The sequence below is a fragment of the Aethina tumida genome, chromosome 1, assembly GCF_024364675.1.
Source record: "Aethina tumida isolate Nest 87 chromosome 1, icAetTumi1.1, whole genome shotgun sequence".
In the NCBI taxonomy this organism is placed as follows: domain Eukaryota; kingdom Metazoa; phylum Arthropoda; class Insecta; order Coleoptera; family Nitidulidae; genus Aethina; species Aethina tumida.
The window spans coordinates 73438293-73464113 of record NC_065435.1 but is presented as its reverse complement, the minus strand read 5'-3'; the positions used below and the strand labels follow the sequence as shown (position 1 = coordinate 73464113).

General features: G+C 30.4%; 1 protein-coding gene and 1 long non-coding RNA gene across 2 annotated transcripts in view; one reads left to right on the top strand and one right to left on the bottom strand.

Moving 5' to 3' along the window:
• The window catches only part of LOC109596034 (uncharacterized), a 124948-nt gene that overhangs the window by 63942 nt on the left and 35185 nt on the right, over positions 1-25821 (top strand). The window lies entirely within an intron of this gene.
• Positions 21193-22495, bottom strand: LOC126266498 (uncharacterized). The gene is made up of 3 exons (XR_007548839.1): positions 22350-22495; positions 21905-22109; positions 21193-21697 (listed from the first exon to the last, which is right to left on the bottom strand). It is a non-coding gene; the product is annotated as an uncharacterized LOC126266498 (long non-coding RNA).

Below are 25821 nucleotides of genomic sequence, written 5' to 3'. Positions count from 1 at the left end.
ATTATATATAAGAGGAAATTCCTATATTTCAAAAATAATAATAATATAATCAATTTTTTATTAAAGTCTAGAAAACATTTATGTTAGATTTCCAATTTGTTGGCTTATATTTGATGTGGTTTTTGCACACAAAACCTGTATTCCAAATTCACACAGATTCTTTTTTACCTCGATGGACGGCCGGTCGATTTCCCGCAAACATATCTATTCATCGCGCGACCATCGTCCGGAAAAAAAGGCATTTGATGCATGGGGGAATCGCTTATAATTGAAAAGTTCCTGCATGGAATGGAATGCGTTAACTTTTAAACAGGGACGAAAACCACCGGAGGATTTTTGCCGCCGGACTCCAGCCATGTAAACCTGCAGATACTATCAATATAACTCGAGGACCTTTTCCACCTTTTTTTGTGGATGATAAATGGAAAATGGTGAATAGCGTTTTTAAAAATGTTTAGCGGATAAAAAGCGTCGCAAGAAATTGCAACTGTAACGAATGATAAATATTATGATATATGAATCTTTGGCGTAGAAATACAGACACTCTTTTTCTGGGTTTCAGTAGCAAGATATTACAGCATTTAATGTTGTATTTTGACGCACTACGCATACTCGAAAATATGATTAATCAGTACTTTAATTAACTGGTAACATAAAAAATAATATACACGTATATGTGCATTGTCTTAAAAATTGACTTGTTCTGTTTATTATAAAATGCACAATTAATAATTTCATTCACTTTTGTTAAACTATGTAGATAATTGAAAAACGGTATACATAATTACAAAAATAAATAGAAAAATAAGACTTTAGTACCTACTTGGATACAATTTATGACCTTTTTAATGTTGCGAAGGGAGCCATACCTTCGAGATTGTAATATTTACTTAAAAACATCATGAAAAGCGTATCGCATGGTTACGAGAGCCAGGATCGCGTTTTCCGTGACTGAACGATACATTTTCGTGTTCGCGTATCGGCGCCGTTGTTTCCCGCCTCCGGCGACGGGGAAAAAATGCCATAAAACAATAACAATCCGTCAACAGACGTCGTATCTGTCATAGTGGCGGGCCGCCGCTGTTGCTCGGTCTCCGGAGGTCCGGATCGGGTAACCGGGAGGAAAATCGTCTGGGGAACGGGCCTCCCGGGTAGTTCCTTGACGCAACACCTGTCCGTCCAAATGATGCAGCGAAATCCCATTTCAGGAACTGGAAACACCTCAAGACAATGAGGTCTGTTTAAGCTTCGGATGTCAATAGAAGCACGGAACATGCGATGCGGTGTTTAGTGTTGGGGGCGAATTTATCGTCGTTATCTTGTTTGATAATGATGTGTAATTACTCGCGTCCAAATTACAATATCAAAAGTAAAACTATTAACCTTCTCGCTGCAGATACCAACGTGCTGATAAGAATTCCACTGGGCGGTGGAATATTTCTTGCATTATCACAATAAATTTTAGGACGTCGCGTTAGACTTATCTGCAGAACCATTTGCTACCCATAATTACTCTTAATTAGAGCACATAATGGTAATAAATCAGTGCAATTACCATACTTTCAGGCTCACTGGGGCTGATATTAAAAACATTTCTTTGCACCGTTTATTTCAGACGAGCTATTTATTTTCTCATCAAATTAACGAGGTTTAGTTTAAGGTTTATTAAATCTCAAAATGGGAACAGTTTATTAGAAATATAATGTCTAAGATGAAGTTAATGGTTAATTACTGTTAAATTAAATATTATTCCTCTAATTTTTGTTAAAGATACTTGTTGCTTTTGATGCTTTATTATTTTTTTATATTAAACTTAATTAAGCTATAACTGCAACGATAATGTTTATACATTAGTAAACAAAAAATAGAAATACAGTCGGCTGTTTATAATTCGATTACAATTAACAATAGAATAATAGAAACTCAGACAAAAAACTTATTTAATTATGTCATTTCTAACTTAATACGTAATATTTTCTTAAGAAATTTGGTGTGTGTCCATTTTGATAGATAAAAAATTCAATGGAGAATTTTTTTAACTTGTTAAAATTGTCCTAATCAATTTTCGACTCCAAAAAATAATATGGTAGAACTCGTTCAAAAGATATAGCAAACAATGTTTATGACACATAGATTTTTAATTTTCTTTTTATACGAGCTAGTATTCATTAAAATCAATATATAAATATACACATATACATAATAATTATTAACAAGTTTTTCATTACGTACACATAAACTTGTTGATTTATATCAAATAAAAAAAATAATTTGGGCCATTAACCATTTATTTGATGTTAAAATTAAATTATTTAACTTTAACATCAAAATTAAAAAAAAATATATTAATTAATCTTGAATTCAAGATTTGTATTATAGAAAGTTGATTACACTTAATAAGACTTTTAAGTTAAAATGTCTAAACCAACATTATTTTCAATTAAATTAATTATAACCTCTTAATAAACAAAATAGCACGCCTCCGCAAGCAAACATTCATAAAGCGAATCTGCATAATAAAAATATAATTGGAATAAGTCGCGGCAATTAGGCGAAAAACAATTAATTAAAAGTGGGCAGGGCCAATATTAAAAAAACATTTTTTGCACCCCTTAATTATATCAAAAGCCGAAACTCGTTCACTAGCAATCAAATTACCATAATATTAAAATGTAAATCGGGAAGTTTTGCTTCGCGAGTGCTTTTTCGTTTTCAGGAGGATTTAATTCGTTAGTGTTCAATTAAAAATACATAAACCGAATTATGTAGTGTTTAATTTATTTCGAATAAGTTTATTACACTAGTAATTAATGAAATGTCCAAATTGAAACTGCTCCTATTTGTAACAGTTTAATTTTGAATATTCAAGCGTGTAATCTCATAATACGGACGTGGTGTATAGTACATTGCCAACAAAAATTAATTTCATATTGCGGGTAAGTTTTAAAATCCCGGAAAATAAAAACGCCTGGACTTCTAATACCGCTGAAGATTAATATTTCATAATAGCTTAATATTCTCTCACCCTCCCGTATTTAAAGCATCCATTAATAACTTGCTGGGCTTTATTAATTAATATTAATGGTCCTTTATTACGATATTTAATTGGTAAATTAACTTGCAGGTTGGGGATAATTAATCTGCACAAAAATTAAGACTGAACTTTACAGTTTAATTCATAATCAGTACGTTTGACAGTCAGCAAAAGAACAATAAATATTATCTACAAGATAATAAACAACAATAGATCTGAAAACTTGATCCCACCGTAACTAAACTACAAATTACACATGAATATTATCCAACCTCATTATTGAATCGAAGACAATAGGTAATACAATGCTGACAAGACAATTAGACGGGTTCCTAACGCAAATGCATCGCCTAATTGAGACTCCGCAGGAAATATTATAGTAAATAGGAGAGAGATTGTCCATAACATGAACAGAATTTTTGTTTATCTATTTAAATTTGTTGACAACAATGGTGGCTCGAAATTTGAGCTCATGCAGTCAGTTTTGGTGAAAACAAGAGTAACTAACTTTAACAAAATATTGTTGAATAAACGGCGAGTTGGATTAGCATAAACTTTATATACAACTCCATCAGTAAAAAATATAATTGAAGCACGGAGATTTAGGAATCAATTTAGCGGCAAAAGTTGGAATGAGTCGCGTTTTAATACTTTCCCGTAAAAGTGACGTCTCCATTTGGCTGATTGCAGGCTGTCAGTCTGTTCGAGCCTCAAAATTCAGACGTCAAACTTTTATAATAATTCCCAGCCACAGACTACAGGTTTCGATCTATAATGCACGGAATGGTACGTCATTGCTGAATGATTGACGTCTTAATATATTTTCTCGATTCACAGACAATTTGAATCTATTTACGCTGTTTCAGCCGGTGACAGTGGTATTATTTTCAAACGGAATCACGACGCCTGCAGCTTAAACACGATCGGTTAATTTTCGCGAAACTACAAATGATTTATTCTGATTTAAACACAACTTTCTTTGTGATAAAATTACTAAAAGTAAATGTTTTTATAAAAAAGTCGCAGCAAAAGGAACAAAGCTTTTAGATTTAAAATAATTTAATTTTTTTATAATCTTGTTTATAAATTTTTAACTAATTTCATATAATTTAAAAGAATTTAGAAGAAACTAAGGGAACGACATTTAAGCTATTAAAAAGTTACACTCTACAATTTTAATTTTGAATATTGGATCTAATAATGAGCATAAAGAAAGAGAAAAAGTGATAAAGATATTATAAACAAATAAAAACATAATAAAATAGGACCACACTATTTAAGATGGAAACATGACACATTTATAATTCAGTTGCAATAAATATGACAATAAAAAACTGTATGATTGCCATCAAGTTTATTTTATACTATACCTTTATATTTATTGATAGTAAAAAAATTCAAACTCATAAACTCATAAAGCCCACTAAATCAATAATGTTAAGATCTAAATAAGTGATAGAGAAATAGAAAAATGATAGAATTTTCTAATGATAGAAGTAAAATATCAAATACAAACAATAACAGAAGTTGTCAATGATAAAATTTAAATAAATAAATCCCAGGTATAAAATAATATATCGATCGTATATGTTTAATTTATATTTATGTAGTAATAAAACCTCCAATTAAATAACAAAAGGAAGGATAATCACCCGGGCCGAAATAAATTATAAAACACTCATATCCATCGCCCTGATACGTTTCAATCCCTCGGCAAATCCTAAATGGTCGGGAACGTGAAACTTAACGGACTTGACGTTGTACATCAAATAAATAATTTATCAAAATAATCCATTTACTGTATTCTATACGGAACACATTAGATTAGTCCATTATCGTATTATCCAGCACAAAGCTTGGTTGCGTCTGTTCTCCATTACGGTTATGAATAAGAAAATAAATACCGCTGACAAAGCAAATCGACGCTTTGTACCCATATACGTATTTGTGTTCTTGTGTTTGGTGAATTTAATACTGAAGATTAATGGATATTGTGTTTTGGGGAATTGGACTTTTCTTTATTGTTGTATGTGGGGAGTGACGATTTTTATATTTCTGAAATGATTCTTTGGTAAAGTTGTATAATCGTGTAACAGGAAGTGAGATTCTAAAAACTTTACGAATAATATTAGGGGTGAAAACATATTTTTTACATCGATATAAATGTACTTTGGAAACTTTTTATCTGAAAAATTTGCTCGGGACGAATAAAATTGATAAAGTATCAAGACGCGAGACAGAGAATGTCATAAAGGCTTTAGGTTCCAATATTAGTTGATATTTTGTTCGGTAGAACTCCCATCCAGATAAAATGTAAATTTTATGCGGGAATTGAACAGTATTGAAAGTTCTCGAAAAGTAGATTTCATCTAATTGCTTGAGAGCTTTCCTATACTCCCAAGCACCAAGCGTACCAACAATATTTCCATCATTTTATTACCCACCAAAAAAGAGTGTAACAAAAAAATATTAAGCAAGTTGAGAAAAAAAAGTTTCTTTTAGGGTCAAAACCAATATTTTTCTAATTAGTGTTGTGGATTTTTTTCGATCCGTCCTTAACACGTGCCATTTCCTCCTCTGGCAGAGTGCACAAGATGAACCGAACCTGCGAGGCTTTGTTTCACTTTGTTCTTTACGAGGTTTGTCAAGTAACAAAAGAATCGCTACTAAAAATAGACGGCGAGAGAAATTAGTACCAAAGAGCTTTTAATCCCGGCCGCGCAGTCGGTTCGATTTCCCCTGAATAAAATATGTGGAGTGGAGTTTTAAATGTTAGTTTGCTTTACTTACGTGGACAATTCGAATGGAATGTTACGGCTTACCTTCGACAAAAGCGGCCCTTTTGTTCGACCTACTCCATTTCAGGCGGATTAATTGAACCATTACGAGTTTTTAAAGTTTAATTTTGAGTAGTAATCAATGTTAAGAGTAAAATCCATTCATTTTTGGGTACTGAAAATCATTTACCTGAAAAATATTATTAGCTAATTCGTATTAAACAATGACTGTTTATGCTAGTTTATAATGCCCATGTGATTCGCAGTGGTTTTATTTAGATAGAAATTTGTGCATACAAAGTCACAAGTTGGACAAACTCGTAATGAGTAAATATTACCTTGACAATTTATTTATACGAAAGTTTTCCTATCTGCATATGTGATTTAAATTCGTTTTGCATTTATCCGTCAGTTTAATTTATTTAGCGCTTGTGTGACCGAGATGTTTTGCTGTTGCAAAAACAATTCGGTTTACGCCGGAGCCGAATAATGTGCAGTTGGTCCCGCGAATGATTAAGTTGCATTTTACGATGTCATAAATAGAAAAGTCGGTTCCATGAATATATGAATCCTCTGAATAATAACTCAAAGTGTTTTTGCACGTCTAACATTTACATATGCGGTCCAAAGTTCTGGATTACATTCAATGAGTGTGTTTATAAATAAGTACGTGTGTGTCCGGGTCGAAAGTGCCCGATAAGGGTAAGGATTCTTTGAATTACGTGCATTTTCAAACGGGGACAATTATTCTTTACATATTTATGAAAATACGAAAATTCAATCCTTGCACAAAACGTGCATAAATTAGATCATTAACATCTGACAACAAAGATTGTGGAAATGAAACCGTTGATAATAAATAGTATGAACGAAATTCTTTGTTATTTTTAAATACGACTTGACGTGAATTTTGATAATACGCATACAATGTTGAAGTTTATTGCGACCATAAATAGTTTCCCATAAAAAGCTCGACCTCTTTTGGTATTCTGGCATTCATATTTTACGTCTTTTTTTCGTTTTATAAACTGTTTTTCACAATTTAATGACTTAGTTTGAAGCGATCTGCATTTGCATTTTTCCAGTTAGGGTTGCAATAATTTCCACGTTTTCGCAACAGGACTTTGTATGGAAATATTTCTGTTAATTAGTTCATGAAACTACATTTTTGCGCACGCAAATCAATAAAAGTTCCACAGCCAAACAATAAACGTACAGTTTTCTTTTTAGAATAGTATTTTTTTTTTTCTTTGCTCTCGGGTAGACATAGTGGCCGCAGGACGTATATCAGTCCTTTCACGGAAAAGTCACAGAAAGCGAATGGAATTGTCGTATTTCCTTTCCCGCAAAAGGAAATGAAAATATTCACGTGCTTTTATTACATTACTACAAACAATTGCTTTTCATATTTCTTCAACTTTATACTTTATTATCGCTCTATGACGTCGCGACGTTAAGAGAAGCGATTGTTTGTGCTGACCGATAGAATACATTTTTGAAAGACACGGACATTTTTGATAGAATACTTGAGTGATGACGATGCACTTTTTTCAGTAAACGTTACAATTACTTCATTCATTTATTTGAATTAGACAATTTATTTCCATCAGGTATTAAATATTCTGAACTAAACGGGGGCAAAGCTGAGTCTGAAAATTGCATATTTAAATTTATTCTGTAAAGTTTAAATGAAACATTTAACTTTTGTTACAATTTAAAATAAATATGCCGCAGTGTGGAGAATGTCCAGTCCTCACTTTTATTTTTAATTCAGTTGGAATAATGGAAAATATTCAATTTCACAAGAGAAAAATAAATTTCCAACAAAAGCTCATTTATAAATCCTTGATTAAAAGCTAACAGATTAACAAAGTTATTTAGTAAAAATAAACTTAACAGTATTTCCACGATAAAATAGCGTTTAATTTTTTTTTTGCTTTAAGGTCCACATAACAATTTAACCATGCATGTGTAATAAAAGTTTCTATTCTCATTTGCATCGCAGCGTTGTTAATCGACCGACATTCTTGCATTCGGATTTTGCGATTTCATAAAACTCAAATTGCCAACTTTTATCTTTCATCTTCAATAAAGGTCTGTATTTCAGCGAAAATCACGTTATTCAGACATATTCCAACGTTCTATTTGCAAAACACCAAACATTTTACCATGAACATTTCTGTTATTTTCCGACAACAATGCATCGAAAATTAATTATATACAGCCATTGTTGTTCATTGCAATATTACAAGCACATAATAAGACACACAAGCACCATACAAAATATCCAGTAATGTTAAAGCTAACGCATTAAATTAACATTAAACGAGCAACATAAAATATAATTCGCTCGAAACAAATTTGGTTGCATGCGGCATATTTCAATTTCGTATTTCGGTAAATTAATATTTGCTTGCATGATACAAACAGAGTTGTGGCGATTGGGCGCTGACAAACCATTGACATTCGCTTATGTTCCTTAATAATGTTCAACCAGCAAACGTCCATTCGGTCAATATTACGATTCAATCAATTGATGTATGGATATTGGGTATTACAAAAATGAGTTCATTACGCGGTTTAATATTTAGTGAGCACGTCGATAAAGTAATGTTGTTTTAAACTGCTAAATTTATTTAGTTTCATGAATACAAGATGCATTAAAAATAATGCAACAATCTACGAACAATTAAATAATTAATTATAATAATTAAACTGAAGTAATCCTATTGTGTAATATTGGCATAATACATATCAATTTAAAACAGCTTTAACAAATTGAAATGGGAAATTAAAGTGAACAGTATAATTTACTAATGAAAATGTTTAATTAAAAATGTAATTACAATAAACCCCTTTGAACAATTCAAATAATTGATAAAAATATTCCAGTCCATTAAAGCAACTAATTAATGTAATCGAATGAAAACTTATTCTGTTGTAAAATATCATCAACATAAATTTTATGCACGAAATTATGGTATCGGTGTTAAACTGTCAAGTTTATCTTGCAGTTGAGATAGCTAATCTTGGAGATGGTGACCTGGGAGACCAAACTAGTCCAGTGAAGGCAAAGTAGTTCAGCAATTACAACCACAGTGGCCTTAGTTTATTTGTTGTTAATGTTTCGTGTAATCTACTTACAAAACAATACCACCGGCGTATTGTTTGGGGAGAGTCGGTAGGTGCGTTTTGCTTGGTCAGTTTACCTTGTCGTTTTATTTACCGGTAACGGTCCAGGGATTTCCATCCCGCAACTGGATGGAAATGCATACGACAGAAATGTTTAGTGCATCCCAAGTGGTCAACCGTAAATTGATCTATTTTAAATGCGCCAGATTCAGCTTCATCGGATCCATCCATCAAATCAAAATTTGTTCGAGTTTCAAGAGTCCAAGAGATTATTTTTGCAAATGCTTCATTCAGGATTTTATAAACAATTTAAAATTATTATTATTATTATTATTATTATTATTATTATTATTATTATTATTATTATTATTTGATATATCTTGAGCTCTGATTTATAAATTTCGTTTTATCTTTTTTTATCATGACCAATTTAATTTAATTAACCAAACTCATCAATTAACATTTCATTAGAAAAAGTTAAAAAAAACTACTACACAACAACGAAAGCGACTTTCATCAATAACTGATTAAGCCACTGATGAAACGCACATATTTGAGTTAAAAATTGGACTCCAAACCATTGGAAAGGTCATAAAGTTCTGCATGTATATTTTTCCGGGGCGTTTGTTTGTTTTTCCACCGCCGATAGCTATTTGCCGAGCAGGACTGGACCATGTAACTTTGCAAGTCTGTTGTTGTTGTTGTGAATTAAATAAAGTGCTTTCCAATATGTACGGGACCCTCAATCCGTGCCGTCGAGGATTAAGTGGTCCTTAGTGTTGACAAAACCGTCCATGTACGTGACCCATCAAATACAATCACTTGGCAAGCGAGTTAAGGAACTTCCAAATAATTTTTTATCGGTTATATTGATGTTATATTCTAAGGGCTCCGTTTCTATGCAATGTTTTTATGAACTTGATAAAAGAGATTATCTGATTAATTAATTTAGTTTATTTTGTCGTAGCCACAGATTTTAATAAAATCGATAAACAGGTCTAATCATGAAAATGGATGCAGGATTTTCGTTTAATAAATACCCTCTTTCAGTCTTTCATTAAAAGCGGGTGCACAGGTTACCCACTGAAAAGGTTCTTTGTTAAAACAACTGCCGGGTTCGATGATTTGCTATCTGATTGAACATCCTTTGATATATGTTCGTTACCTAGTAGCAACATAATGCACTTCTCCCGGCTTTATGTTCAATATCCATACACACATTATAATTAGTGGATTAAAATGGACGAATACCAAAATGACTTATTTTCACTTTGTTAGAAAAAAAGTATATTGGAAAAGCTGGTCTCACATAACAACTTTGAACGACATTGTCTCTAAATGAGTTTCAAGCAATTAAGCTTCAAACTATGAATAACTGGATTTAATGAAACTCAATGTTACATAATGAATAACTAATTTTACTTTTACTGCTGCAAACGCGGAACTTTATGAGTCAATTTCGAATTTAACGGGCGTTAATTTCAATATTTAAAAAAGTCGCGCACCAAGCTAATACATACTTCATGGAGTACCCAATAAAGGAGAAGTTATTAAGATTCGGCGCACATTTGACAGAGGTTTTATCTTCATTTCCAGTTGGTAAATTTATTTTTTTCCTTATTACGGTTCTTTTATCTTCACGGTCTTTTGCCGATCTGAGACCCTAATTAAAACGTTTTATTAAAGGAAGAAACTAATAAGGGATTTATTTGTGAATTAGCGTAAAATTGTATAGAACTAAAGACATTAAAATTTTTAATATCTTCTCATCTTCTCTTATCTCATTTTCTTTTTCCTCTTTGCCAATCCATCTTCCTATATTATTAGAATAAATGTGATCTCTTTCCATGTTACAGTTGCCTTTTTGTATAAATTTATAAAAGCAGCAAGTTCAATTAATTTTCAAGCTGACATGCCACATAAATATAAGTAAGATCTGACGATACCCCAGGTTGAAATGACAAGATTCCATATGCGAAATTGCATCTCGTGACAATTTCTCATCTCGACCTGGTAATTTTAAACAACAACATATGCAAAGCACAAAAGTCAAAGTAAAGTGATAGTAATTTTTTAAAGGGCCATTTATAAATATTATGGCGTAGTAGCTCGCATCTATTACGCCCAATATCATCTGCCACAGGAACGGCTCACCTTGCAACTCGAACACATAAACGTAACAGCGATAAATTATGGAACGCCCGCCGGAATATTTCAAGTCGGAATGCGAAAAGTAAATAAAGGAGATGCTGCATTTCCAACAGGTATTTTCGCAATTTTTAATTAAATATTCGTAAATCGTGCAAACTTTCTTTATATGTGTTTTAACTAAGGTAAGGAGTTTCGGCTTTTGTTCCTTGAAATTGTGTCACTGTAATACTTAAACTGCGCTTCTTGACACTGTTGCTGAAATAACTAGGAGTTAATTTCTAAGGTTACCATCGTTTTAAGCTTTGTTTCTAAAGGAATATATTATTACTAAAAGTCTGCTTGACGTTTCAGTCCAATTTGCTTGCAATATAATGGTAAATTTTAGCACGCCTTTCACTACACGTCTTAATTGCATCAGTAACTCCTTATCTAATATCTATCTTGTGTTCTAATTCCCTGACACGTTTTAATATCTGATAGGGTTAAATAATAAAACACTATATTTATACTAAAATATTTATTAATTTTTTAGACTCTATCTATGATAATGATATTTCTATAATCTCGTGGTATATGAAATTTATGTTGGTTAAATTAAGGCGAATTAACAACATCCTTGGATTCTGATGTGGCCGATAAAAAAGTGGTGGTGACGCCGCCCTTGCAATGAATGTAATTACCATGTAAGCTCTTGATTACCCCCATTGACGTTAACATATGTTACCTTGGGGATCTCACATCGGCGCCATTACCCAGCTTTTCTAGACCCACTTGATGTCTTTTTGATTGCTATATATCACATCCGCAATTTAACCGCATCGTATTCCTGACACGGGACCTCCTCACTCACTTATTTACTGGCATCGAACTTTTACCATTAGTCGAATTTGCGAAAGAAATAAAAATATTCATGAAGTGTTGCTGAGAAGAGCCAGTAATGAATTAAAGTCTTAGTCTTAGTTTTTGAAATGCACAGGCAAAGCCGTGTCTCATTTTTCTATTATTTTTCTTATTTTTCATCCATGGTTTGTTCAGCAAATTGTAGTCGATCGTTATTATATTAACTTTCAATGTCTGGAACTCTGGAAACTAGTTAGCTGGAAGAAAATGCTGCAGAAAATAAAAGATATGTGCTGTGCTATAGCTATAAATTACAAGTTTGTGTACAGTGTTAATAAGTTTCCCAGAAACTTATAGCATTTATGTTGTTGCGGTAAACTTTCCAACTGTCATTACAGGCACTTTAAATTTAATACGTTTCAGGAAAGTTTGTCTGTTTCTCAAAAAAATATACTACGACGTATAACAATTGATTTTTATGACTGTTTTTTATTCGTTCTTTAGTTGCAATAAAATAAAGTTCTATTTATTATTTGCACCCGATTCCATCCAACTTCTGCGTTCAAAACAACAGTCAGGCAAAACTAAACAATTTATAGTTTTGTTTTGATTTCAATTTAAAATTAAAATTTATTTTTTTAAGCGTTGCATTTAGTTAATTGTTTTGTTGGTTCTTTTCGTGTGCATAAAAACACAAATGGAAATTTATAAATCAACATGATTGTTTGTACAATTTGAAATTTCAATTAGTTTCATTTGGACTTGTTATGTGTTCCTGTTAATGGATTTATTGGATACCATTTCAGGAACACTAATTTTCATTTAAATTTTAACCACTTTGTTTATTAAGATAGCTCTTTAGTTAATGTGAAATTGGTGTAATAAAAGTATAACCAAATTATATTCAAAACTCATCGATTGTTGTGCTTTAGTAGTTGAGGTAAATGTTAAGTCAATATTGCTAACAGTATTGTTCCAATTTATTACTAAAGCATTTCAACAAATTTTAAAAGAATTAAGTATTAATCAGATTTGTAGTCAGTGTAGCATATCATATTACTCTTATTGTGTACATTTTATTTTATGACATGTCGATTATTAATATCAGTAACTTATACAATTTAATTAAATTATAATAATAAAAAACATCTCAAAATTAAAATAAAATAATATCATAAAAATCATATTTTTTATTTTTTCAAGTTAAATTTACAGATTTATATGTACTTCTCTCTCTTCTGCAGCCAAATTTGGTTATAAACTCTTGGTCCTTTAATAATTGTGAAGTAACGCAATCTTATTTTTAGAATTGTAGTCATAATAAACTTCGGTACTTCATTCTTCAGTGATTGTTAGCAAAATATCTCCACTACCAATTCTTTTTTTACAATTTATCAGAGATATCCATAAATAAAGAATACAATAGTTTTCTGCTTTACTTAAGATTTTAAGGTAAAATCCATAACTATGCCCATATTTTAGTTTCCATATTGTAAAATTTTGAACAAAACTATTCCTTTCTTTTCAATCCCCTTGAATTAAATGTCGCCTGCTAAATGGATGTTTAATACTGCATAAAACAATTTAATTTAGTTTAAAATAAATTAAAATGTGATTAGTTACACAAGATTTCATTACTTCTCTATAGTAAATTTTGCGCAAAAGTTCACAGACTGGAAATAAAATTAGACAATGGCAAGATAATATTGCTCAATAACGTAAAAAACAATATTCGTTACTTATGGACCACCTCATTTATATACAGGTATTTGATTTAATATTAGTATTTGCTTTCAATGTTCTATGGGCGTTAAATAGGTTGATTTTGTACTAGTACTTGCTTTCAAAGTTCTATGAGTGTTAAATAGTTTTCTAAATAACTTACAATTTTTAAATGAGATCCTGAAATATGCCTATTTTTATTTCCAAATTGTAAAATTTTGAACAAAACTCTATTCCTCCCTTTTCAACCCCCTTGAATTAAAAGTCACCCTTTTTAAAATTTCTACAGATTGTGGGTACGTCTGATATACTGCTAAATGGGTGTTTAATTCTCCACACAACAATTTAATTTTTTTTTAATTTATTTTAAAATAAATTGAAATGTGATTCGTTATACAAGATTAAAATATATCTCGGTGTTAGGGATGCTACGAATTCGGATGTTGATGGCTTCAATCACACATTTATTGTAATTATTTTATTTATTATAGATAATTAAATGGTTGAATGGGGAATTAAAAACCCTTTCTAGCAACGTATCACACCCACATTCCATTGATAATTTAAAAAGGGATGGCTTTTGCTCCAAGGGGGTTGAAAAAGAATAATAAAGTTTTGCACAAAAGTTTACAGATTGGAAATAAAAATAGGCGATGGTATGATTATAATTTAAAACTCAATAACGTAAAGAAACTATATTCGTTACATCTGGACCACATTATTTATAGACATACTTGATTTTACACTAGTATTTGTTTTCGATGTTCTATGAGTGTTAAATAGTTTTCTAAATAACTTACAATTTTTAAATGAGATCCAGAAATATGCCTATTTTTATTTCCAAATTGTAAAATTTTGAACAAAACTCTATTCCTCCCTTTTCAACCCCCTTGAATTAAAAGTCACCCTTTTTAAAATTTCTACAGATTGTGGGTACGTTTGATATACTGCTAAATGGGTGTTTAATTCTCCACACAACAATTTAATTTTTTTTAATTTATTTTAAAATAAATTGAAATGTGATTCGTTATACAAGATTAAAATATATCTCGGTGTTAGGGATGCTACGAATTCGGATGTTGATGGCATCAATCACACATTTATTGTAATTATTTTATTTATTATAGATAATTAAATGGTTGAATGGGGAATTAAAAACCCTTTCTAGCAACGTATCACACCCACATTCCATTGATAATTTAAAAAGGGATGGCTTTTGCTCCAAGGGGGTTGAAAGAGAATAATAAAGTTTTGCACAAAAGTTTACAGATTGGAAATAAAAATAGGCGATGGTATGATTATAATTTAAAACTCAATAACGTAAAGAAACTATATTCGTTACATCTGGACCACATTATTTATAGACATACTTGATTTTACACTAGTATTTGTTTTCGATGTTCTATAAGTGTTAAATAGTTTTCTAAATAACTTACAATTTTTAAATGAGATCCAGAAATATGCCTATTTTTATTTCCAAATTGTAAAGTTTTGAACAACACTCTATTCCTCCCTTTTCAACCCCCTTGAATTAAAAGTCACTCTTTTTAAAATTTCTACAGATTGTGAGTACGTTTGATATACTGCTAAATGGGTGTTTAATTCTTCACACAACAATTTAATTTTTTTAATTTATTTTAAAATAAATTGAAATGTGATTCGTTATACAAGATTAAAATATATCTCGATGTTAGGGATGCTACGAATTCGGATGTTGATGGCATCAATCACACATTTATTGTAATTATTTTATTTATTATAGATAATTAAATGGTTGAATGGGGAATTAAAAACCCTTTCTAGCAACGTATCACACCCACATTCCATTGATAATTTAAAAAGGGATGGCTTTTGCTCCAAGGGGGTTGAAAGAGAATAATAAAGTTTTGCACAAAAGTTTACAGATTGGAAATAAAAATAGGCGATGGTATGATTATAATTTAAAACTCAATAACGTAAAGAAACTATATTCGTTACATCTGGACCACATTATTTATAGACATACTTGATTTTACACTAGTATTTGTTTTCGATGTTCTATAAGTGTTAAATAGTTTTCTAAATAACTTACAATTTTTAAATGAGATCCAGAAATATGCCTATTTTTATTTCCAAATTGTAAAGTTTTGAACAACACTCTATTCCTCCCTTTTCAACCCCCTTGAATTAAAAGTCACTCTTTTTAAAATTTCTACAGATTGTGAGTACGTTTGATATACTGCTAAATGGGTGTTTAATTCTTCACACAACAATTTAATTTTTTTAATTTATTTTAAAATAAATTGAAATGTGATTCGTTATACAAGATTAAAATATATCTCGATGTTAGGGATGCTACGAATTCGGATGTTGATGGCATCAATCACACATTTATTGTAATTATTTTATTTATTATAGATAATTAAATGGTTGAATGGGGAATTAAAAACCCTTTCTAGCAACGTATCACACCCACATTCCATTGATAATTTAAAAAGGGATGGCTTTTGCTCCAAGGGGGTTGAAAGAGAATAATAAAGTTTTGCACAAAAGTTTACAGATTGGAAATAAAAATAGGCGATGGTATGATTATAATTTAAAACTCAATAACGTAAAGAAACTATATTCGTTACATCTGGACCACATTATTTATAGACATACTTGATTTTACACTAGTATTTGTTTTCGATGTTCTATAAGTGTTAAATAGTTTTCTAAATAACTTACAATTTTTAAATGAGATCCAGAAATATGCCTATTTTTATTTCCAAATTGTAAAGTTTTGAACAACACTCTATTCCTCCCTTTTCAACCCCCTTGAATTAAAAGTCACTCTTTTTAAAATTTCTACAGATTGTGAGTACGTTTGATATACTGCTAAATGGGTGTTTAATTCTTCACACAACAATTTAATTTTTTTAATTTATTTTAAAATAAATTGAAATGTGATTCGTTATACAAGATTAAAATATATCTCGATGTTAGGGATGCTACGAATTCGGATGTTGATGGCATCAATCACACATTTATTGTAATTATTTTATTTATTATAGATAATTAAATGGTTGAATGGGGAATTAAAAACCCTTTCTAGCAACGTATCACACCCACATTCCATTGATAATTTAAAAAGGGATGGCTTTTGCTCCAAGGGGGTTGAAAGAGAATAATAAAGTTTTGCACAAAAGTTTACAGATTGGAAATAAAAATAGGCGATGGTATGATTATAATTTAAAACTCAATAACGTAAAGAAACTATATTCGTTACATCTGGACCACATTATTTATAGACATACTTGATTTTACACTAGTATTTGTTTTCGATGTTCTATAAGTGTTAAATAGTTTTCTAAATAACTTACAATTTTTAAATGAGATCCAGAAATATGCCTATTTTTATTTCCAAATTGTAAAGTTTTGAACAACACTCTATTCCTCCCTTTTCAACCCCCTTGAATTAAAAGTCACTCTTTTTAAAATTTCTACAGATTGTGAGTACGTTTGATATACTGCTAAATGGGTGTTTAATTCTTCACACAACAATTTAATTTTTTTAATTTATTTTAAAATAAATTGAAATGTGATTCGTTATACAAGATTAAAATATATCTCGATGTTAGGGATGCTACGAATTCGGATGTTGATGGCATCAATCACACATTTATTGTAATTATTTTATTTATTATAGATAATTAAATGGTTGAATGGGGAATTAAAAACCCTTTCTAGCAACGTATCACACCCACATTCCATTGATAATTTAAAAAGGGATGGCTTTTGCTCCAAGGGGGTTGAAAGAGAATAATAAAGTTTTGCACAAAAGTTTACAGATTGGAAATAAAAATAGGCGATGGTATGATTATAATTTAAAACTCAATAACGTAAAGAAACTATATTCGTTACATCTGGACCACATTATTTATAGACATACTTGATTTTACACTAGTATTTGTTTTCGAAGTTCTATGAGTGTTAAATAGTTTTCTAAATAACTTACAATTTTTAAATGAGATCCTGAAATATGCCTATTTTTATTTCCAAATTGTAAAATTTTGAACAAAACTCTATTCCTCCCTTTTCAACCCCCTTGAATTAAAAGTCACTCTTTTTAAAATTTCTACAGATTGTGGGTACGTTTGATATACTGCTAAATGGGTGTTTAATTCTCCACACAACAATTTAATTTTTTTAATTTATTTTAAAATAAATTGAAATGTGATTTGTTATACAAGATTAAAATATATCTCGGTGTTAGGGATGCTACGAATTCGGATGTTGATGGCATCAATCACACATTTATTGTAATTACTTTATTTATTATAGATAATTAAATGGTTGAATGGGGAATTAAAAACCCTTTCTAGCAACGTATCACACCCACATTCCATTGATAATTTAAAAAGGGATGGCTTTTGCTCCAAGGGGGTTGAAAGAGAATAATAAAGTTTTGCACAAAAGTTTACAGATTGGAAATAAAAATAGGCGATGGTATGATTATAATTTAAAACTCAATAACGTAAAGAAACTATATTCGTTACATCTGGACCACATTATTTATAGACATACTTGATTTTACACTAGTATTTGTTTTCGATGTTCTATGAGTGTTAAATAGTTTTCTAAATAACTTACAATTTTTAAATGAGATCCTGAAATATGCCCATTTTTATTTCCAAATTGTAAAATTTTGAACAAAACTCTATTCCTCCCTTTTCAACCCCCTTGAATTAAAAGTCACTCTTTTTAAAATTTCTACAGATTGTGGGTACGTTTGATATACTGCTAAATGGGTGTTTAATTCTCCACACAACAATTTAATTTTTTTAATTTATTTTAAAATAAATTGAAATGTGATTCGTTATACAAGATTAAAATATATCTCGGTGTTAGGGATGCTACGAATTCGGATGTTGATGGCGTCAATCACACATTTATTGTAATTATTTTATTTATTATAGATAATTAAATGGTTGAATGGGGAATTAAAAACCCTTTCTAGCAACGTATCACACCCACATTCCATTGATAATTTAAAAAGGGATGGCTTTTGCTCCAAGGGGGTTGAAAGAGAATAATAAAGTTTTGCACAAAAGTTTACAGATTGGAAATAAAAATAGGCGATGGTATGATTATAATTTAAAACTCAATAACGTAAAGAAACTATATTCGTTACATCTGGACCACATTATTTATAGACATACTTGATTTTACACTAGTATTTGTTTTCGATGTTCTATGAGTGTTAAATAGTTTTCTAAATAACTTACAATTTTTAAATGAGATCCTGAAATATGCCCATTTTTATTTCCAAATTGTAAAATTTTGAACAAAACTCTATTCCTCCCTTTTCAACCCCCTTGAATTAAAAGTCACTCTTTTTAAAATTTCTACAGATTGTGGGTACGTTTGATATACTGCTAAATGGGTGTTTAATTCTCCACACAACAATTTAATTTTTTTAATTTATTTTAAAATAAATTGAAATGTGATTCGTTATACAAGATTAAAATATATCTCGGTGTTAGGGATGCTACGAATTCGGATGTTGATGGCGTCAATCACACATTTATTGTAATTATTTTATTTATTATAGATAATTAAATGGTTGAATGGGGAATTAAAAACCCTTTCTAGCAACGTATCACACCCACATTCCATTGATAATTTAAAAAGGGATGGCTTTTGCTCCAAGGGGGTTGAAAGAGAATAATAAAGTTTTGCACAAAAGTTTACAGATTGGAAATAAAAATAGGCGATGGTATGATTATAATTTAAAACTCAATAACGTAAAGAAACTATATTCGTTACATCTGGACCACATTATTTATAGACATACTTGATTTTACACTAGTATTTGTTTTCGATGTTCTATGAGTGTTAAATAGTTTTCTAAATAACTTACAATTTTTAAATGAGATCCTGAAATATGCCCATTTTTATTTCCAAATTGTAAAATTTTGAACAAAACTCTATTCCTCCCTTTTCAACCCCCTTGAATTAAAAGTCACTCTTTTTAAAATTTCTACAGATTGTGGGTACGTTTGATATACTGCTAAATGGGTGTTTAATTCTCCACACAACAATTTAATTTTTTTAATTTATTTTAAAATAAATTGAAATGTGATTCGTTATACAAGATTAAAATATATCTCGGTGTTAGGGATGCTACGAATTCGGATGTTGATGGCGTCAATCACACATTTATTGTAATTATTTTATTTATTATAGATAATTAAATGGTTGAATGGGGAATTAAAAACCCTTTCTAGCAACGTATCACACCCACATTCCATTGATAATTTAAAAAGGGATGGCTTTTGCTCCAAGGGGGTTGAAAGAGAATAATAAAGTTTTGCACAAAAGTTTACAGATTGGAAATAAAAATAGGCGATGGTATGATTATAATTTAAAACTCAATAACGTAAAGAAACTATATTCGTTACATCTGGACCACATTATTTATAGACATACTTGATTTTACACTAGTATTTGTTTTCGATGTTCTATGAGTGTTAAATAGTTTTCTAAATAACTTACAATTTTTAAATGAGATCCTGAAATATGCCCATTTTTATTTCCAAATTGTAAAATTTTGAACAAAACTCTATTCCTCCCTTTTCAACCCCCTTGAATTAAAAGTCACTCTTTTTAAAATTTCTACAGATTGTGGGTACGTTTGATATACTGCTAAATGGGTGTTTAATTCTCCACACAACAATTTAATTTTTTTAATTTATTTTAAAATAAATTGAAATGTGATTCGTTATACAAGATTAAAATATATCTCGGTGTTAGGGATGCTACGAATTCGGATGTTGATGGCGTCAATCACACATTTATTGTAATTATTTTATTTATTATAGATAATTAAATGGTTGAATGGGGAATTAAAAACCCTTTCTAGCAACGTATCACACCCACATTCCATTGATAATTTAAAAAGGGATGGCTTTTGCTCCAAGGGGGTTGAAAGAGAATAATAAAGTTTTGCACAAAAGTTTACAGATTGGAAATAAAAATAGGCGATGGTATGATTATAATTTAAAACTCAATAACGTAAAGAAACTATATTCGTTACATCTGGACCACATTATTTATAGACATACTTGATTTTACACTAGTATTTGTTTTCGATGTTCTATGAGTGTTAAATAGTTTTCTAAATAACTTACAATTTTTAAATGAGATCCTGAAATATGCCTATTTTTATTTCCAAATTGTAAAATTTTGAACAAAACTCTATTCCTCCCTTTTCAACCCCCTTGAATTAAAAGTCACTCTTTTTAAAATTTCTACAGATTGTGGGTACGTTTGATATACTGCTAAATGGGTGTTTAATTCTCCATGCAACAATTTAATTTTTTTAATTTATTTTAAAATAAATTGAAATGTGATTCGTTATACAAGATTAAAATATATCTCGGTGTTAGGGATGCTACGAATTCGGATGTTGATGGCATCAATCACACATTTATTGTAATTATTTTATTTATTATAGATAATTAAATGGTTGAATGGGGAATTAAAAACCCTTTCTAGCAACGTATCACACCCACATTCCATTGATAATTTAAAAAGGGATGGCTTTTGCTCCAAGGGGGTTGAAAGAGAATAATAAAGTTTTGCACAAAAGTTTACAGATTGGAAATAAAAATAGGCGATGGTATGATTATAATTTAAAACTCAATAAAGTAAAAAAACTATATTTGTTACTTCTGGACCACCTTATTTATATATACAGAATTTTGATTTATTACTAGTACTTACTTTCAAAGTTCAACTTTTTGTATAAAATCAACAAACAAAAATTGTTACAGTTACACCAAAAACATGAAAATATGCATACAAATTAAACCAAACAATGCCAACAATGAAAAAGAATTCAGTAATGAAGAGATGATTGTAAACAATACGTAAGTTAAAACAAGGACCAAAATCAAAGACTCTGACAGAACAAAGATTCTTCTATCTTAACCTTAGATATCGATACTTATTTTTGCTTCATCAGTTAATGAGTTGCGGCTTTAAAAATCCAATTCGATTTGATCTTCTCTCGATGATTCTAAAAAGTCAGTATGGTTAAGCCTGGTGCAGAAAAATATGAAATTTCGAATATGACATTCAAAGAATGTTGTATTTAAATTTTTAGGTATATTATTCATATTTTTCCAGATAATAGAAGTATTCAAAAGTAATATCTGTAGATTAATATCAAAACATCTTAAAGTACCCGTAATAAAAATAATAAAATACCAATAAATCTACTTACAGAATAATACAGTTGTTGCTGGTCTTCACGGTTGTTAGCTTCTTGGGAAGTCCTCTTAGAATATTAACAGAGTGTTTGAAAACACAAACTTTTGAAAAAAATGTTTCAGCAATAGAAAATAAGTAAATTCAGTTTCAGACAATCGAATCTTCCTAATTACTATACAATACTTTTTCCTTTTCACCCTTAATTTTACGTCTTGATTCTACAAACAAAGAAGCGATACGATTAAAAAGGATTTACCTATTAAGTTTATAACTAGAGTTTCTATACATTTGAAAATTACAAGCTGTATCTTCTAATTTATGCATTTTCATTTTTATTTTAAAATAAATGGCAAAAAAAGTACAAACTAATTAATATTATTAAATCAAGGAAAATATAATGCCTACTCATGAGCCTGTGATCATTCAAAATTAATTAATTACTGTATATTACTACTCACTATATTTTTCTCAACGACGTTATCAATTCTTGTATGGTTCTCATTATTTAAGAACAAACCTCTTCTTATTTGAAAAATTTGAATATTCTACTAGTTGTTCGTACAAGACGGTTGATGTAAATCGCAATCAATCATTACAGCACATCCGAATGTATCAACGTTTGGCAAAAGAATGAATTTAGTTTCAGCAATACAAAAAAAATAAACCGTTTCCTTGACAATCCGATCTTCAATTGTTACTCATTTCTGGTTACTATGCTACCCTTGTCACTCCCTTTACATTTGTGGCTATATTCTAGAAACAAGAAAACGATACGATTAAACGGATTTAAGTTTATAATAACAGTTTTTGTAAATAAAAAATGAATAGTTGCATCTTTTTATTTTTGTATTTAAAATAAAAAATTAATTGTTAAATGATTGTAAAAATAAAATGGTGAATATAAAATTACTTACTATATATCAACGTAACTTGTATGCTATTCCTATATGATTTTGGAACCTGCTCACTTGTACAAGATTAAGATTATGACTGCATCTACTCTCAACTATATGGGAACATTGCAAGTTTATCGTAGAGTTGCGATGATACGAAACAACAAACAATTGTTTCGTTGCCTAAAGAACAAAATATTCTCTATTTTTACCAAAGTTGGCTAGTCACAACATTGATTTTGCATTAGGCTGCGGTTACACTACATAATAATTCGTACGAAAATTTCTTTGTATTAATTTGTTCGAACAAAGTGGTTATATTGGTCGCAAAAGGTATTATAGATAGTATTTAATTATATATAGTTTTTAGTTTGTAGCGGAGTGAAATTAATCCAGCTAATTTTATTTATTAAAAGCAGTCCTTTAATAAAATTTCTTTTACTGGAAAACAGAAAACGCTTTTTGGGTTTATGATTATCTTTTATCTAGACCTAAAATGAAGATCATATGGAGAACTCAGGAGAAATAAAATAAAGAAAAATATTGCCCAAATTTTTGATTCCGTAAATATTACCTTTCTTCAATCAATGTAATCAATTTTTTCATATCCATAATTTTATTCATCCAACTAACTAACCGAAAAACAGAATATTTTGTTTCGTACGTACAACTTGAGAATATGTACGTGGTAGGCTTAAGTACTAACCTTTTACATACTTATCTAAAAGTATTTGATCCTATTGAGTTTTGAGAAAGACATCGTGTATGACAGGGCCAGTAAAAGTCTCCCACTACGGGGCAAAATTGCAGACTTCTGTCTCAAACGTTTTTCAATAGGTATACATGTACATGTACAGTCATAAGCATAATGGCATTACCACCCTAAGGTCGAGTTTCGTTTGCGACCTGAACAAGCGGGCTCGCATAAATTATCCCAAAATTTACATTTATTTGTATTTTAGTAGGTAAGTAACATTTTGTGTGACCATCTTAACGCAATAATTGTAGAATACTTCTGTAAATTTAAAGTTTTTGGAGTAGATGTATAATTATATTATTATAAATTTATTATTTATAAATTTACATCGTATGATTTACAATATATTTTGTGCATTTATTTTTGATATTAATAGATGAAATAAAATAACTAAATATAAAGCAAAATATATAGTTATTTATTATATAGTTTTATTAAATAAATATATTAATAATATAAATAAAATTAAAAACGTGTGTAGCCGCCATCAGCGGCTATTACGGCTTCAAAACGATCCCTCATTGAATTAACAATATTGTGACAATAGTTCCGTCTTCGCAAACCTTCCAATATGTGGAGGCAATGCTGATACAGGTCTCCAGGCGTTCGTTCGTTGTGGTTCTCCCACATCTGCATCATGAGCCCCCAAAGGTTTTCGATTGGGTTAAGATCCGGTGATCTAGGAGGCCATGGTATTCTGTTTATCTCTCTGTGGGCCGCAAACCACTCTCTCACAATACGAGCTGGATGAATGGGGCAATTGTCGTCAACAAAATTAATTATCTCCATATCATCGGCCGGGTAAAGTGTACGAACGGACGGCAACATGACGTTATTAAGAACGTCCAAATAATGACCAGAATTTGCTCTGGATGGCAGAACAATCGTTTTATAGTTAGTTTGATGTCAATTCTGAGTATTGCGTTCAAAAATTTTTGCGAAAAATTCTTATCATAATTCATTTTCGGAATCGGTCAGTCTGAGTTATGTTCCTACTATTCAGATACTCAATTACGAATGGCAGTAGTGGTTGCTAATATAACGTAAAGCGTAAAAAAGTAGCCGCTATATAATTAGAAGGAGTCGTTTTATTCAATTCCCTGAATAGAGTGAAATTATGACCAATGACCGCATAATAATTTATTATCCCAATTGCTTACAACTAAAAAGTATGACTATATTTTAAAATATTTATAATAAATACTAAAAAACAATAGTATTTGAATTCTCAAAAAAGCGAAATAATTTTATACATTTTTATTAGTTTTTATAAATAGGGCTATTTTATTTAATTTATGTCTACCTGAGATAATAATTTGCAAAAACTAAGTTTTTTCAAGATTAAAGAAATATTTCTAAAAATATGAAATACTTATTATATAATCGACAGAAGTAAATATTTTGACCTGGTACCATTGACCCTTTGTTACGTCTACCTGGGTTTTATGGTTATTTTTTTTGGGGTTCTGGGCGGGGCTTAGCGAGAGCGGGTCGCAAGCGATTTTGTTTGGAAAGTGGTAATGCCATTATGCTTATGACTGTATGTATATATACCGTATCAAAAATGATGAGCGTGTCTACTCGCATATTGAGACGGAACATCAATACCCCTTTGTAAACAAAAAGGAAAGATATACATGCAATTATGTGGGCGGGCCGAACTGACTGGAGGGGATCATTTGGTTTTGCTGCGTTTAGCATGCGGTTCGTCTCCGCAGACGTTGTTTTTGGTATATTTTATTTAATTTTTGGGATACATTTTTATTTTGAAAAAAGTAGTTTATTTTTAGAATACTTATTTTTGTTTTTGATATACCCTCAAAAAATATTTCATTTTACAGATTGAAAATTATACAAAGTTACGGAATTTAAATGGAGCATCCGAAGAACTCGAACTACATCCCTACGCATACGGAGAGTTACTAAATGCATTCGCAAAGATTAATTTACATTGTGCGCCGGCGCGCACCAGCACGGCGCATTGTCTCTGAGAGTAGGGATTCTTACTACCGGGCAAAACTTTTCTCTCTTTGTCGTGCATCCATCTCTTACAACATCCAGACACGAAGAGCATTTTTCGTACGGTATACTTGTTTAGTTCAGACGTATTTGTATCAATTCGTTCGAACTCGGTAGCATACAGAGAAAAATAATGCAACAAGGTTACATAACATACATTCATTAAATTAGGTCAATTTAATGAATGTATGTAGATTCAATAAACAATACATTTTTGGAAAATCCAATAATTAATCTGTCGGAACATGGGATAAATCAAAG